A 17,387-nucleotide genomic window follows, 5' to 3' on the forward strand; every position below is an offset into this window, starting at 1 on the left:
TTGGTGACAGAGATAGAGGGAACCTATTACATGCCAAATATGTCTACTGTAAATGTAGCAAAAACAGCTGAGTCATGTAGGGGTGCTGATTTGGCTGCTTTATAGTTTTGAGTCAAAGAAGTTAGTAAGCTAAGTCTCTTGTTTCCTTAATTGGTGCAGACATCCAGTCCTCCTTTGCATCTGCTTCTGGATATTGGAAATGTTGACCTGGCTTCTGTTTTGTTTTTGTTTTGTTTCCATATACTTTTGCATCGCTTAATACTTTTCACAGTATTTGCCAGGATTTCAATGCTAAAAATATATATCATGCCAGACAGAGTCTAGTGGCAGAAGAAGAGGGAAATGAAATAAAACAGAAAAAAAAAATCAAGAGAAAGAACTATTTTGGCAGAAATTTTGTACAGTTTCCTTTCTCCATGATGTAGATTCTTTACCCAAGGAATTTCCACCACCTTGTGTGAACAGAGAACAGAGAGCGAACAGAGAACATGTAGGAGCAGGTGGTCAGCAGCCCTGGGACGGGGTGGGGGACAGAAACTCAGCACCTGACTGAGGTAAGGAGGATTTCCTAATGCAAAAACTTGGAAGTAATCTTATCCCCGTGAGCTAAAATTTATTTAATGCTTGTAGCTTTTCCCGAGTAGCTCCAAATCATGCATTATTGGGTGGTTATTTATTTTAATATTCTCTGTCAATGGTTTTCTTACTGAGGGACAATTTACCAGTGTTTGATTTTGATAGTGGAATATTTGGGGACGAAAGAACAAATAAACTCTGCCTCATTTAGAGCTTTTTGTACAAACAAATGGCTTAACATTTTCAATCTTTCACGTTATGTCTCCACCATGCAAGTGCCTTGAACAACCATGGGTATAGCAGGGGAAAAAATGTACTATCTGAGGGTTCTCCAGTTAGATCCCCAGCATAACTGGGCCACTTGAAATCTTGGAAATATCTTTAAGGAAGCAGAATATCAAGAAGCATTGTAACTTAAACACTGTTTTAGGTACCCCGCATTGGTGTCTTCCTAAGGCAGAGTAGTTAGACTTTTCAGGCTTTAGGAGGATGTAATCTCCATCTGAATTAATTCTTTCCTGTGTCAGTCAACAATAACATTTCTCAAAGTCTCTTCCTGAAAGTATTAGTTCTGAGAGATATCCATGACTGTTCTTAAATGGGCAAGGTGGGAACGGGGAGTTGCCTGGTCAAATAAATTCAGGAAGCAAAGGCTTAGGCAAAGGTAAATGATTATTGCAGGAGCCTTTAATATGCTAAGAACCCTGTGAAACTTAAAAAAAAAGAAATACGGACACAATTGCCCAAGGGATGGTTTTTAGGAGATAAGCATTTCTTAAGACAAACATTTCAAAACACGTAATTTGGGGAGAAACATTCAGGATTATAATTCAGTTATCATGCCCAGTTTATGCTACAAATAAGAAACACCTTGAGCTGGGATTAGTAGTGGTGACCTTGGTTCCTATGAATAGTATTTGGTTTTTGCTTACATCTATGTTATGAGGTGATAATGTAATTAAGCCATTGAAGACTGAATTAGAACTGGGTGAATCTTGTGTTTTTATTGATATAAACCTTAGACATGGGGGTGATGTGTTGTGATGGTAGCATCAATGATAGTGTTTTTACTTCCAAACTAGTCAGAATGAAAACAATAATAACAAAAATTAGAAACACTTTTTAAAAAACGGACTCAAAGAAAAGCAAGCAGTGCAATATTTTGTATATGTCTTTTGAGAAGCTGAGAAGTCACACACAAATAATGAAATAGCTTCTGTATTTATAAACTTCTAGAGGACAAATAATACACTTATTCATGTTTGTACATCTTTAGCATGTATTTACTAGATAATTGATGATGCTTTTAAATGAATGAAAACAACTCATCAGAAATTCAGCCTTCATACATCATGCTATTGGAATGTCCTGCTTTATCTACAAGGATAAAAAATTAAAACCTTTCTCTATATTTTTAGTTTAAAACTTTAGGAATAAAAATATTTTCAAGTGTTTTCTCTTAAAATTTGAAATAGTATAAACTAATTTTGATGAGGCAATAAGACTTACTTTTTGTTCGTAAATATTTTTGTCCCATCACAATGAGTAATTATTCTATAAATTCTGGTTATTCTAAGCAGACATAATCTTTTCTCATTCCTTTTTGTAAAGTCATGGTTGCCAGCTGAGTATACACGTACAATGATTGACATGACGCCTTTAGTTTTGTCTTCCATTAATGCTTTGTCAAGGGCTCTCTCCAGATGGCCCTTAAAGTTAATGGGTTGCTTGTGTTCCTCCAGCCTTTCCATAACAAAACTGATTCATTTGCCTTGGTAACTGAAAGTATAATGCATCTGCCTGTTTACCCCCTGAATCTTAGGATCATATTCATAGGAGACTTGTGCTTGTGTGTGTGTGTGTGTGTGTGTGTGCACGTGCGTGCACGTGCACACACGCACACACTCATCTTTTTCTTTAGTCCCATTAAACAAAAGCATTGGTGTTTGTCAGTTATGGAATGATTTTAATATAGTGTATGGTGATAACATCCATCAGGGGTGTGAAGTAATTTGTATCTTCAAAAATGGCCTTAGATCTCATGATGGAATACAAAATAAAGGGGACACACAACGCAAAAAATAACTGCTATTATTGGACTACTAAATAAGGTTTAAAAAGTATAAATCAGTAAAAAAAAATTAAACCTTCATTTGAAAACCAGGTACTATTTGATAGAAACAGAGAAAGATAAACATTGAGGATAATTGAAAGAGTACACAGTGAGTCAGAACTATCATTTTAGTACCAAGAAGTTCTGTATGAAAATGAAAGGAAATCCAAAGATGAAAGAAGAATGAGTATAGTTATTATAGTATTTATTTAGAATACAGGACTATATGAAACTTATTATTTTATCCTACTGTGTTTCGATTTTATGGCCACTTATTTCTTCATGTGTAGTTCTAAAGACTCATTTTTTGAAGTTATCGCTTCTCAATATGTTCTACCTAAAGCCCAAATAACAGAAGACCTGGAAAAAACCCTTTTTATACTTTTTTGGGTCCCTGGATAGTGTAATACAATGAAATAAAATCATTTCAAGTATCATGTAGATGTGTATTATTTTTTTCTTGGCTAATTCTTTTCAAGAAAGCCAGCTTTAACAGCCTGGCTACATTTTGTTCTTATGAAAGATACACTGCAATTATGTTATAACATTGTGCTGAATGTGGTTCCACACAAGAAGGATGGCAGAAATTCTTTTAAATTTCATTTTGCCAAGACCTAAGGAAGAGATCGATGCTATAATCTTTCCTTTTCGATTCACATAAATTGCCAGTAACTGTTTTCTTGAATTAATATATATCAGTTCAATTTAGAAAAAAAAAATATTTTGAGGGATGAAAATTGTTCCTTTTTACAGTAAAAGGGTTCAAGAAACACCAACATAGAAGTTCTTTTCTCTAAGTCCACTGCAGTAAAGTCAACTCTTGCTGACAATCCCAGATAATGACCATGGCTTACATTTATGTAGTACTTTGCAATTTTCAAAGTGTGTTCTTGTCATTATTTCATGAGAACTCATATTAAGTATGCAAAATAGGCCAGGATGAGGAGAAACCAAGGTCCTGAGATATGAAGTGACCTGTAGAAGATCACACCAGAAGATATTTGCAAATGACATATGTGATAAAGGGTTAGTTTCTAAAATCTATGAAAACCTTATTAAACTCAACACCCAAAAAACAAATAATCCAATTTAAAATGGGCAGACGGCATGATCAGACATTTCTCCAAAGAAGACATACATGAAAAGATGCTCAACGTCACTCACCATCAGAGAAATACAAATCAATACTACGATGAGATACCACCTCACACCTGTCAGAATGGCTAAAATTAACAACACAGGGAACAACAGATGGTGGCGAGGATATGGAGGAAGGGGAACCCTTTTACACTGTTGGTGGGAATGCAAACTAGTGCAGCCACTCTGGAAAACAGTGTGAAGTTTTCTTAAAAAGTTAAAAGTAGGTGGGGTACCTCGGTGACTCAGTCAGTTAAATGTCTGACTCTTGATTTCGGCTCAGGTCGTGATCTCATGGTTCATGACACTGAGCCCTGCATCAGGTTCTGTGCTGACAGTGCAGAACCTGCTTGGGATTGTCTCTCTCTCCTTGTCTCTCTGCCTCTTCCACACATACTCTCTCTCTTTCTCTCTCTCAAAAAAATTTAAACGTAGAACTACCCTACAACCCAGCAATTGCACTACTAGGTTATTACCCAAAGGATACAAAAATACAGATTTGAAGGAGTACAGGCACCCCAATGTTTATAGCAGCACTATTGACAGTAGCCAAACTATGGAAAGAGCCCAAATATCCATCAACTGATGAATGGATAAAGAAGGTGTTTATTACTCAGGAATATTAGTCATCAAAAAGAATGAAATCTTGCCATTTGCAATGTTGTGAATGGAGCTAGAGTATATTATGCTAACTAAGCAAAATAAGTCAGTCAAAGAAAGACAAACACCATATGATTTCACTCTTATGTGCAATTTAAGAAACAAAACAGATGAACATAGACGATGGGGGGAAAAAAGAGAGAGGGAAGCAAACCATAACAGAATATTAACTATAGAGTACTAACTGAGGGTTGATAGAAGGAGGTGGGTAGGGGATGAACTAAATGGGTGATGGGTGTTAAGGAAAGCACTTGTGATGAGCACTGGGTGTTATATGTAAGTGATGAATCACTGAATTCTACATCTAAAACCAATTTTACTGTGTATGTTAACTAACTAGAATTTAAATAAAAGCTTGAAAAAAAAAGATCATATAACTAATGAATGACAGTACCTGGTTGGATTGTCACCCTGGTTTACACTCTCAGGTGTGTGTGTGTGTGTGTGTGTGTGTGTGTGTGTGTGTGTGTTTCATAAACAGAATCATTGATAATATGGTTCAGCAGTTTAGAATAATTATAATAGTTAACATCTGTATAATGCTTTTCACTTTACTGAATTATTTCATGTCCTTTACCTTACTTAAGTTTTATGGCAACTTTAGCTGTATCTATTTTTATCATCTGCATCCCCATTTTACAGATGAGGAAGCCAAGGCTCAGAGATCTCATGTGACCTTGGCTCTGGCAGATCCTGGACTGAGGTTTTGACCAGTCTGGAAGGTCTAAAAATGAGGGAATATCAGAACATTCCATTCCTGTAGTAACAGTGCTGTAGTGCTGGAACACATTTTATTTGGATCCTTGCAATTACATGACAATTTACTATGAATCTTTTCAGGGTGAAAGAATTCTCTGAATGCCATGTGAATACTCTGACTTCTTCAGCAAACACTTAGGTTCTTCCATGAACCTAGAAGGAAATCAGCCAAGATTCTGTATAGCATAGTGCCAATATGAGAGATTCATAAAGAATAGCTTTCATATTGTTATTCTTGATTTATATTATTTACGACTGGCTTTCTTTAGAATTAAGCACTCTTAGATTGCCACCTTAACATAAAGAGGGGCTCTTGCTGTTACTTCTACTTCTTCCCACCCATTCAGTGCAAGCAAGCTGATCGCTTGAACATCAGCTATGAATTCCCAAGACCTTCTCTCAGCCCTTAGCATGCTTGATTTTTCTAGAATGAAGAATTTGACACTGTTTAATTCCCTTCTTTTGAAAGTTCTCTTTCTTTGCTTCTGTGGTATTTTTCTTCAACCTCTGTATCTGGTGGCTACCCTTCTTTAACCCACTCTGAATTTACAGGCATCAGAGATAATTAATCCATGATTATATATTGTATGTATACATAAAAAGCCTTAGTTGAGGCGCCTGGGTGGCTCAGTCAGTTGGGCATTCAACTCTTGATTTTGGCTCAGGTCATGATCCGAGGGTCATGGAATCAAGCCCTGAGTCAGGCTCTGCACTGAGTGTGGAGCCTGGTTAAGATATTATCTCTCTCTCTCTCTCTCTCTCTCTCTCTCACTCTCTCTGCGCCTCTATCCACTTGCTCTCTCTCTCTCTGTAAAATTAAAAAAAGGCTTAGCACTCAGGGTTTGCAGTAATACAGTTACTTTCTATGGCTGTTTTTTTCACCATTTTCCTGTACCCTGTATACCCAGCCCTCCAGCCAAACTAAACACTTGGCAGTAATTGGGAAACAAAAATCTACCAAAATTCAACTTGAGGAAATGTTACAAAGGGAATCACCTAAGGGTTTCTTTAAAGTGAGAACTCTTCTTATTCACCTAAAATGTGTTTCCATTTGAGTTGTTTTTTACTCGTAATCAGATTTCTTTCTAAACTTGAATTGCCTATAATGAGAATGAGAATGCTTACTTATTACCCCAGATGTTCATATAGAAACTTGTCCACAAATGGCCATAAAAGCAGCATCCATAATAGCCAAAAGGTGGAAACAACCCAAATATCCATCAACTGATGTATGGATAACCAGTATGTGGTATATCCATACAATGGTATATGATTCAGCAATAAAAAGAAATAGACTCTTGATATACATGATCTAACATGGATGAACCCTGAAAACTGATGCTAAGTGAAAGAAGCCAGTCACAAAGGACAAGATATTGGTAATTTTTATTTATAGGAAGTGTCTAGAATAGGCAAATCCATAGACACAAAGTAGATTAGTGGCTGCCAAGAGCTGTGAGGGATGGAGAATTAGGGTGTGATGTCTAAGAGATGTGGAGTTATGGGGAGGGAGATGAAAATATTCTAAAATTGTTTGGGGTGGTATTTGCACAATGCTATTAATACACTGATAACCACTGAATTATACACTTTGAATTGTATGGTATGTGAATTTTACCTCAATAAACCTGTTTTTAAAAAAAGAATAAAAGGTCAGCAAGATGGCTGAATAAGAGGTCCCCTGTTGTATTCCTCTTTGGCAATAATAATTTGGCAGCCATGCATGGGCAAAATTGCCTTGGTGGAAGCTTTTGTGGAGGTGGCCAAATCTGTGGCTGGGACCACAGAAATAGAAATAGCTCTTTATCCCAGAGGACTCAGCCACAGCCCTGTGTGGCTTGATCCTGTCACCAGCATCATATACCAAAGGACCCAGAAGGAGTCATATCCACCTAAGTAGTAAGCATACAGACCTCTGTCCTGGCTGTAGACCCTGAAGTGTCCTATGAATCAGCTCTAGATCTTCTTGGTTATGATCTGGGAGATCCTTGAGGTAAGTCCGCCAAACTTGGCCTGACGGTAGAGTCTAAAAGGGTCCAATAACTGGGCTTCAGACCCTTTCAGCCACAGTCCATTAGTAGCCATGCTGGCACAGGAACTCAGCAGGAAACATTCCCAGGTACCCGCAGAGATCTGTGACTAGTCCCCACCTAGTCATAGTCTATGGATTGACCTGTTGGCACAGGAACCAGGTAGGAGAAGTTCTGGGCCTACACATGGCTCCAGGCCCCTCTCAGCTGCAGTCTGTAAGCAGGCCTGCCAGTACAGGGACACAAACATAGACATGTCTGTCTGCTCCCCCATAAATTCTGAAAGAGCCCACACTCGGCTCCAGCCCCCTCCTAGCTACAGTCTGCAAGCATTTTTGTGAGTCCAGGGACCTAGCAGGAAACACTCCCATTTATACATCCAGAGATTCTGAAAGGGCCTTAGAGGGGCACTTGGGTGGCTCAGTCAGTTGAGCATCAGCATCCGAGTTCAGCTTAAGTCATGATCAACGGTTCATGGGTTTGAGCCTGTGTCAGGCTCTATGCTGACAGCTCAGAGCCTGTAGCCTGCTCCGAGTTTTATGTCTCCCTTGCTTTCTGCCCCTTCCCTGCTCATGCTCTGTCTCTCTCTTTCTCTAAAAAATAAATAAACTTTAGAAAAACATTTTTTAAATGAAAGGGCCTTATAGTTAGCTTCAACCCCTCCCACCCGCAGTCCACAAACTATCCTGCTGGCACAGGGACCTGTCAGGAGACACTCCTGTGTGTACCTCAGGAGATTCTGAAACAACCATATACTTGGCTCCAGTCATGGTAATGGGGCAGCCCAACCTACCCAGGGACTTGGTGGGAGACACGCTCATTCATGTCTCCTGGGCAAGATCTGCAGACATAATCTTGCCTGTGGACCTTGAAATAGCAGTAGGGCTCAGTTCTAGCACCTCTCAGCCATGGTCCAGGGCTAGTCCTTTCCACCCAGGGACCCAGCAGGAGTCTTCCAGGGACCTGGTGGGAGTCACATCTATGCACACCTGCTATCAGGTCCACTGTCTGAGGACCTAACTGTAGACCCTGAAGTGGACTCTTGTCCCAGTGCAACCCTACTGAACAAGGTATTAGAGTCAGTCCCGTCCACCTGGGGACTAGACAGAATCTGCCAAAAGCAGTTGTAAGAAGGAAGTTTATAGTGATAAATTTCCACATTAAGAAGAAAGATTTCAAATAAACAACCCAACTTGACACCTGAAGGAATTAGAAAAAGAAGAAAAAACTAAGCCAAAAGTTAGAAGGAAGGAAATAATAGAGATTAGAGCAGAAATAAATTAAATATACTTGAAACACAATAGAAAAAATCAATGAAATTAACAGGTTGTTTTTTAAAAGATAAACAAAATTAACACCCTTAGCTTAGCTAAACTAACCAAGAAAAAAAGAGGAAGGACTAAAACAAAATTGTCAATGAAAGAGGGGACATAATTGATACCACAGAAATACAAAAGAAGCTACTATTAACAATTATATGCCAAAAAACTAGATAACATAGAAGAAATGAAAAAGTTCCTAGAATCATACAACCTACAACATACATAGCAAGTCCAAATTATGAAGAAATAAAAATATTAACAGTCCAATAACAATTGAAGAGATTCAAGCAATAATAAAAAACCTTCCCCAAAAAATAAAAGCCCTAAACTAATGGCTCTTTGGGTGAATTCTACCAAACTTTTAAAGAATAATTAATGCCAATGCTTCTCAAATTCCCCCAATGTTTGAAGAAGAAGGAACACTCCCAAACTCATTTTATGAGGCTGTACCATTACTCTGATACCAAAGCCAGATAATGGCACTATAAAAGAAAAGAAAGCTACAGGCCAATATCTCTGATGAAAATAGATGCAAAAATTCTGAACAAAATACTAGCAAACAAAATTCAATAGCACATTAAAAGGATCCTACCCATGATCAAGTAGGATCCATGCCTGGGATGAAAGCATGATTCAACATGCAAATGAATAAACATGATATGCCACATTAATAAATGAAAGGAAAATCATTTGATCCTCTCAACAGATGCAAAGAAAGAATTTGACAAAATTCAACACCCATTCATGATAAAAACTGTCAACAAATTGGTTATAGAAGGAACATACTTCAACATAGTAAAGGCCATATATGAAAAGTCCACAGCAAATATTATATGAAATGGTGAGAAGTTGAAAGCTTTTCCTCTAAGATCAGGAACAAGACAAGGATGCCTGCTCTCACCACTCCTATTCAACATAGTACTGGAAGTCCTAGCCACAGTAGCTAACTAGGCTAGCAAAAAGAAATAAAAGGCATTCATATCAGAAAGGAAGAAGTAAAATTGTCTCTGTTTATGTATTATATGACCTTATATGTAGAAAACTCTAAAGACTCCACCAAAAAACTGTTAGAACTAATAAACAAATTCAGCAATGCTGCAGTATGCAAAATCAATATGCAAAAATTAGATGCATATCTATACACTAACAACAAACTATCTGCAAAAAAGTAAAGAAAACAATCATATAAAATAGCATCAAACAATAAAAATACTTAGGCATACATGTAAGGAGATAAAAGATCTGTATATGAAAAACTCTAAAAAACTGATGAAATAAATAGAAGAAAACACAAGTAAATGAAAAAATATCACATGTTCATGTGTCAAAAGAGATAGTGTTGTTAAAAATGTCCACATTAGCCAAAGCCATCCATAGATTCAATGCAATCACTATCAAAATTTCAATGGCATTTTCCACAGAAATGAAAAACAGTCCTAAAATGTGTTTGGAATCATAAAAGATCCTGAATAGCCACGGCAGTCTTGAAGAAGAACAAAGTTGGAGGCATCACGCTTCCTGATTTCAAAATCTTACAAAGCTAGAGTAGTCAGAACAATGTAGTACAGGTGTAAAAACAGACACATCAACCAATGGAGCAGAATCAACAGTCCATAAATAAACCCATTCATATATGGCCAAGAAATATTTGGCAAGGAAGCCAAGACTACTCAATAGGGAAAGGATAATCTCTTCAATAAATGGTATTGGTTATCCACATACAAAAGAGTGAAACCAGACCCCTATCTTACACCACCCAGAAAAATTAACTCAAAATAGATTAAGGACTTAAACATAAGAACTGAAACTGTAAAAGTCCTAGAAGAAAACATAGAGAAAAACTCCTTGACATTGGTCTTAGCAATAATTGTTTGGATATAACACCAAAATCACAAGCAACAAATAAAAAAAATCAATAAGCAGGACTATATCAAACTAAAAGGCTTCAACACAGCATGAACAAACGAACAAGAAAAACAAAACAAAACAATCAACAAAATTAAAAGGCAACCCACAGAGCAGGAGAAAATATTTGCAAGTTGTATATATCTGATAAGTGGTTAATATCCAAAAAATATAAAGAACTTGTATGATTCCACAGCACAAAAACAATTGGCAAAGGATCTGAATAATCATGTTTCCAAAAAAGACCTATAGTCTGCCAACAGGTACACAAAAAAGTGCTCAACATCAGTAATCATCAGGGAAATGCAAATCAAAATCATAATGAGATATCACCTCACATCTGTTAGAATGACTATTATCAAAAAGATAAGATATAACAAGTGCTGGTAAGGATGTGGAGAAAAGGAAACCTTTGTGCACTGTTGGTAGAAGTGAAACTGGTACCGCCACCATGGAAAACAGTGTGGAGGTTTCTCAAAAAATTAAAAATAGAAATACCATATGATCCAACAATTCCACTTCTGGGTGTATACCCAAAGGAAATGAACTCACTATCTTGGAGAGAAATCTGCACCCCCATGTTGATTGCAGTGTCATTTATATAGCCAACACATGGAAGCAACGCAAGTGTTCATTAACATGTACAATGCAATATTATTCAGCCATAAAAAGAAGGAAATTCTGCCATTTGAGACAACATGAATGAATCTTGAGGGCATTAAGCTAAGTGAAATAAGTCAGACAGAGAAATACAAATACTGTATGATCTCACTTATATGTGGAATCTAAAAAGTCAGCTCATAGAAACAGTAAAATGGTGGTTACCAGAGGCTGGGTGTGGGGGGACTGTGGAGACACTGGTCAAGAGGTACAAACTTTCAATCACAATATGAATAAGTTTTGAGAAGCTCACGTGCAGCATGGTGACTATAGCTGACAAAACTGTAGCATATACTTGAAATTTTCTAAGAGAGTAGAGCTTGAATGTTTTCAATACACACACACACACACACACACACACTCACACACATGATTTAAAAGAAAGCAAATAAAAAAAACAGGGGTCTTTTGAAACTTTCATTTTAGAGAGACAAACAAGCTTCCTAGTCAGTTAATTTTTTCAAGAGTTACTTAAACATAAAACCAAGAGGGGATACTAAGAAGACATATGAGAAATATCAGGTAATTGTTATGCAGTTTCTTAATACTATTTACCTATTTTCTCTAACAACACAGATCACCCCTGAGGTGGCATCAGACAATATTAAAACTTCCTAATGCATGTATTTTGACTATGCAATAAATATTTAGGGAAGCCAGAAGCCATCTATTAACTTAGGCCTTATCTGTAAAGGAATATCATGTTAATTATCTGAACCAGGTTGACAGGTATATTCAGAAAGTAAAAGAATTAGTAAAATAAAATTTCTTCTGAGTTCACTAGGCAAGTGTCATATGTAATGAAGTTGTTTTTCTTTTTTTAAATTTTTTTTTCAACGTTTTTATTTATTTTTGGGACAGAGAGAGACAGAGCATGAACGGGGGAGGGGCAGAGAGAGAGGGAGACACAGAATCGGAAACAGGCTCCAGGCTCTGAGCCATCAGCCCAGAGCCTGACGCGGGGCTCGAACTCACGGACCGCAAGATCGTGACCTGGCTGAAGTCGGACGCTTAACCGACTGCGCCACCCAGGCGCCCCTGTTTTTCTATATTATATCAATGGAGCCTAAAATCCCTAAGTCATATGTGTTGAACAAATAAAAAATGGTTGAAACAGCTGTACAAGTAGATGACACTTCAGTACATATTCTATACAATTAGCCAAGGATCCACTTTAGTCTGAAGCCAGAGAAAAGAATGCTTTCATTCTTCTTTGAAAATCATGTGATATAGTGGCTCTCAGAACCTCTGTTAAGAGTTGTGCAGTTGGTACTGAATAGAACCAATAAATTTTGGTCGCTGTGGTCTGAATGTTTGTGTCCCTCCCACACCATTCATATGTTGAAATCCTAATGTCCAATATGATGGTGTGTAGTATATGGGGATCTTTGGGAAGTGCTTAGGTCATTTAATTAGGCAGACACCTCATGAATCAGACTAGTGCTCTTATAAAAGAGACCCAAGAGAGCTCCCCTACCCCTTCCACCATGTGAGACGTCTGCTGCCCCGACAAAGTCCTTCACCAAACCATGCTGGCTCCCTGACTTCAGACTTCCAACTTCAGAACTGGGAGAAATACATTTCTAAGTCACCCAGACTGTGGCATTTGTGATAGCAGCCTGGACAGAAGAAGACACTAGTTAAATGAGATGAGCAAAGTAAAAATTGCTCTAGGATAAAGCAGTATTATTTCCCTCTAGAAACCTGCACTTCCTTATCAAATGGTGTAAATAAGTAAGGATCAACAATCCTCGGCTTTTCCTCTAGATCAGCAGTGATCAAATTTCAGTGCCGTAAGTATTAGTGTATTTGTTACAATGCATAGCCCTAGGCCATTCAGTAACATAGTGGGTCTCGGGCAGGGACCCAGGGATCAGCTTTCAAAATAAACACCATAGTGATGCTGATAGAAGTGGTGTGGGGGCGCCTGGGTGGCGCAGTCAGTTAAGCGTCCGACTTCAGCCAGGTCACGATCTCGCGGTCCGTGAGTTCGAGCCTGGGCTGGTGGCTCAGAGCCTGGAGCCTGTTTCCGATTCTGTGTCTCCCTCTCTCTCTGCCCCTCCCCCGTTCATGCTCTGTCTCTCTCTGTCCCAAAAATAAATAAACGTTGAAAAAAAAAATTAAAAAAAAAAAAAAAAAGAAGTGGTGTGTAGGCTACATTTTGAGAAATACTAGCATGTGAATTTTCCTTATCCCTTGATGCTTGCTATCAGATTAAATGTATCAATGGTAACAGCTAACAAATAAAAAGAGAAGACTTCCCTCAGACTATTTGAGCTAAGGTCACAATAGGTGGCTCATTTTCTTTTCTTTTTTTTTTCAGTGTATGAAGTTTATTGTCAAATTGGTTTCCATACAACACCCGTGTGTTCATCCCAAAAGGTGCCCTCCTCGATACCCCTCACCCACCCTCCCCTCCCTCCCACCCCCTATCAACCCTCAGTTTGTTCTCAGTTCTCAACAGTCTCTTATGCTTTGGCTCTCTCCCACTCTAACCTCCTTTTTTTTTTTCCTTCCCCTCCCCCATGGGTTTCTGTTAAGTTTCTCAGGATCCACCTAAGAGTGAAAACATATGGTATCTGTCCTTCTCTGTATGGCTTATTTCACTTAGCATAACACTCTCCAGTTCCATCCATGTTGCTACAAAGGGCCATGTTTCATTCTTTCTCATTGCCACGTAGTACTCCGTTGTGTATATAAACCACAATTTCTTTATCCATTCATCAGTTGATGGACATTTAGGCTCTTTCCACAATGTAGCTATTGTTGAGAGTGCTGCTATAAACATTGGGGTACAAGTGCCCCTATGCATCAGTACTCAGTATGTATCCCTTGGGTAAATTCCTAGCAGTGCTATTGCTGGGTCATAGGGTAGGTCTATTTTTAATTTTTTGAGGAACCTCCACACTGTTTTCCAGAGCCCCAGTTTGCATTCCCACCAACAGTGCAAGAGGGTTCCCGTTTCTCCACATCCTCTCCAGCATCTATAGTCTCCTGATTTGTTCATTTTGGCCACTCTGACTGGCGTGAGGTGATATCTGAGTGTGGTTTTAATTTGTATTTACCTGATGAGGAGCGATGTTGAGCATCTTTTCATGTGCCTGTTGGCCATCTGGATGTCTTCTTTAGAGAAGTGTCTATTCATGTTTTCTGCCCATTTCTTCACTGGGTTATTTGTTTTTCGGGTGTGGAGTTTGGTGAGCTCTTTATAGATTTTGGATACTAGCCCTTTGTCCGATATGTCATTTGCAAATATCTTCTCCCATTCCATTGCTTGCCTTTTAGTTTTGTTGGTTGTTTCCTTTGCTGTGCAGAAGCTTTTTATCTTCATAAGGTCCCAGTAGTTCATTTTTGCTTCTAATTCCCTTGCCTTTGGAGATGTGTCAAGTAAGAAATTGCTACAGCTGAGGTCAGAGAGGTCTTTTCCTGCTTTCTCCTCTAGGGTTTTGATGGTTTCCTGTCTCACATTCAGGTCCTTTATCCATTTTGAGTTTATTTTTGTGAATGGTGTAAGAAAGTGGTCTAGTTTCATTCTTCTGCATGTTGCTGTCCAGTTCTCCCAGCACCATTTGTTAAAGAGACTGTCTTTTTTCCATTGGATGTTCTTTCCTGCTTTGTCAAAGATTAGTTGGCCATACGTTTGTGGGTCCAGTTCTGGGGTTTCTATTCTATTTCTTTGGTCTATGTGTCTGTTTTTGTGCCAATACCATGCTGTCTTGATGATTACAGCTTTGTAGTAGAGGCTAAAGTCTGGGATTGTGATGCCTCCTGCTTTGGTCTTCTTCAAAATTACTTTGGCTATTCGGAGCCTTTTGTGGTTCCATATGAATTTTAGGATTGCTTGTTCTAGTTTCGAGAAGAATGCTGGTACGATTTTGATTGGGGTTGCATTGAATGTGTAGATAGCTTTGGGTAGTATTGACATTTTGACAATATTTATTCTTCCAATCCATGAGCACGGAATGTTTTTCCATTTCTTTATATCTTCTTCAATTTCCTTCATAAGCTTTCTATAGTTTTCAGCATACAGATCTTTTATATCTTTGGTTAGATTTATTCCTAGGTATTTTATGCTTCTTGGTGCAATTGTGAATGGGATCAGTTTCTTTGTCTTTCTGTTGCTTCATTATTAGTGTATAAGAATGCAACTGATTTCTGTACATTGATTTTGTATCCTGCAACTTTGCTAAATTCATGTATCAGTTCTAGCAGACTTTTAGTGGAGTCTATCGGATTTTCCATGTATAATATGTCATCTGCAAAAAGTGAAAGCTTAAGTTCATCTTTGCCAATTTTGATGCCTTTGATTTCCTTTTGTTGTCTGATTGCTGATGCTAGCACTTCCAACACTATGTTAAAAAACAGCAGTGAGAGTGGACATCCCTGTCGTGTTCCTGATCTCAGGGAAAAAGCTCTTAGTTTTTCCCTGTTGAGGATGATGTTAACTGTGGGCTTTTCATAAATGGCTTTTATGATCTTTAAGTATGTTCCTTCTATCCCGACTTTCTCAAGGGTTTTTATTAAGAAAGGTTGCTGAATTTTGTCAAATGCCTTTTCTGCATCGATTGACAGGATCATATGGTTCTTATCTTTTCTTTTATTAATGTGATGTATCACGTTGATTGATTTACGAATGTTGAACCAGCCCTGCATCCCAGGAATGAATCCAACTTGATCATGGTGAATAATTCTTTTTATATGCCGTTGAATTCGATTTGCTAGTATCTTATTGAGAATTTTTGCATCCATATTCATCAGGGATATTGGCCTGCAGTTCTTTTTTTTGCTGGGTTTCTGTCTGGTTTAGGAATCAAAGTAATACTGGCTTCATAGAATGAGTCTGGAAGTTTTCCTTCACTTTCTATTTTTTGGAATAGCTTGAGAAGGATAGGTATTATCTCTGCTTTAAACGTCTGGTAGAACTCCCCTGGGAAGCCATCTGGTCGTGGACTCTTACTTGGGAGATTTTTGATGACTGATTCAATTTCTTTGCTGGTTATGGGTCTGTTCAGGCTTTCTATTTCCTCCTGATTGAGTTTTGGAAGCGTGTGGGTGTTTAGGAATTTGTCCATTTCTTCCAGGTTGTCCAGTTTGTTGGCATGTAATTTTTCATAGTATTCCCTGATAATTGCTTGTATCTCTGAGGGATTGGTTGTAATAATTCCATTTTCATTCATGAATTTATCTATTTGGGTCATCTCCCTTTTCTTTTTGAGAAGTCTGGCTAAAGGTTTATCAATTTTGTTTATTTTTTCTAAAAACCAACTCTTGGTTTCGTTGATCTGCTCTACAGTTTTTTTAGATTCTATATTGTTTATTTCTGCTCTGATCTTTATTATTTATCTTCTTCTGCTGGGTTTAGGCTGTCTTTCGTGTTCAGCACACCTTTAGGTGTGCTGTTAGATTTTGTATTTGGGATTTTTCTTGTTTCTTGAGATAGGCCTGGATTGCAATGTATTTTCCTCTCAGGACTGCCTTCGCTGCATCCCAAAGCATTTGGATTGTTGTATTTTCATTTTCGTTTGTTTCCATATATTTTTAAATTTCTTCTCTAATTGCCTGGTTGACCCACTCATTTTTTAGTAGGGTGTTCTTTAACCTCCATGCTTTTGGAGGTTTTCCAGACTTTTTCCTGTGGTTGATTTCAAGCTTCATAGCATTGTGGTCTGAAAGTATGCATGGTATGATTTCAATTCTTGTATACTTATGAAGGGCTGTTTTGTGGCCCAGTATATGATCTATCTTGGAGAATGTTCCATGTGCACTCGAGAAGAAAGTATATTCTGTTGCTTTGGGATGCAGAGTTCTAAATATATCTGTCAAGTCCATCTGATCCAATGTCTCATTCAGGGCCCTTGTTTCTTTATTGACCGTGTGTCTAGATGATCTATCCATTTCTGTAAGTGGGGTGTTAAAGTCCCCTGCAATTACCACATTCTTGTCAATAAGGTTGCTTATGTTTGTGAGTAATTGTTTTATATATTTGGGGGCTCCTGTATTCGGCGCATAGACATTTATAATTGTTAGCTCTTCCTGATGGATAGACCCTGTGATTATTATATAATACCCTTCTTCATCTCTTGTTACAGCCTTTAATTTAAAGTCTAGTTTGTCTGATATAAGTATGGCTACTCCAGCTTTCTTTTGACTCCCAGTGGCGTGATAAATAGTTCTCCATCCACTCACTCTCAATCTGAAGGTGTCCTCAGGTCTAAAATGAGTCTC

The 17,387-nt window shown here is 38.0% G+C and overlaps 1 long non-coding RNA gene across 1 annotated transcript in view; it reads left to right on the forward strand.

Moving 5' to 3' along the window:
• Positions 1-548, forward strand: part of LOC147579241 (uncharacterized) — a 91,219-nt gene extending 90,671 nt beyond the window's left edge. Inside the window, exon 4 of the long non-coding RNA XR_015253150.1 lies at positions 426-548. This is a non-coding gene — a long non-coding RNA (uncharacterized LOC147579241). The remainder of the gene's footprint in view (positions 1-425) is intronic.
• The last annotated feature ends 16,839 nt before the right edge of the window (positions 549-17,387 follow it).

Source organism: Puma concolor, chromosome B4, assembly GCF_028749965.1.
Source record: "Puma concolor isolate L17-30 chromosome B4, mPumCon1.1.hap2, whole genome shotgun sequence".
Lineage (NCBI taxonomy): Eukaryota > Metazoa > Chordata > Mammalia > Carnivora > Felidae > Puma > Puma concolor.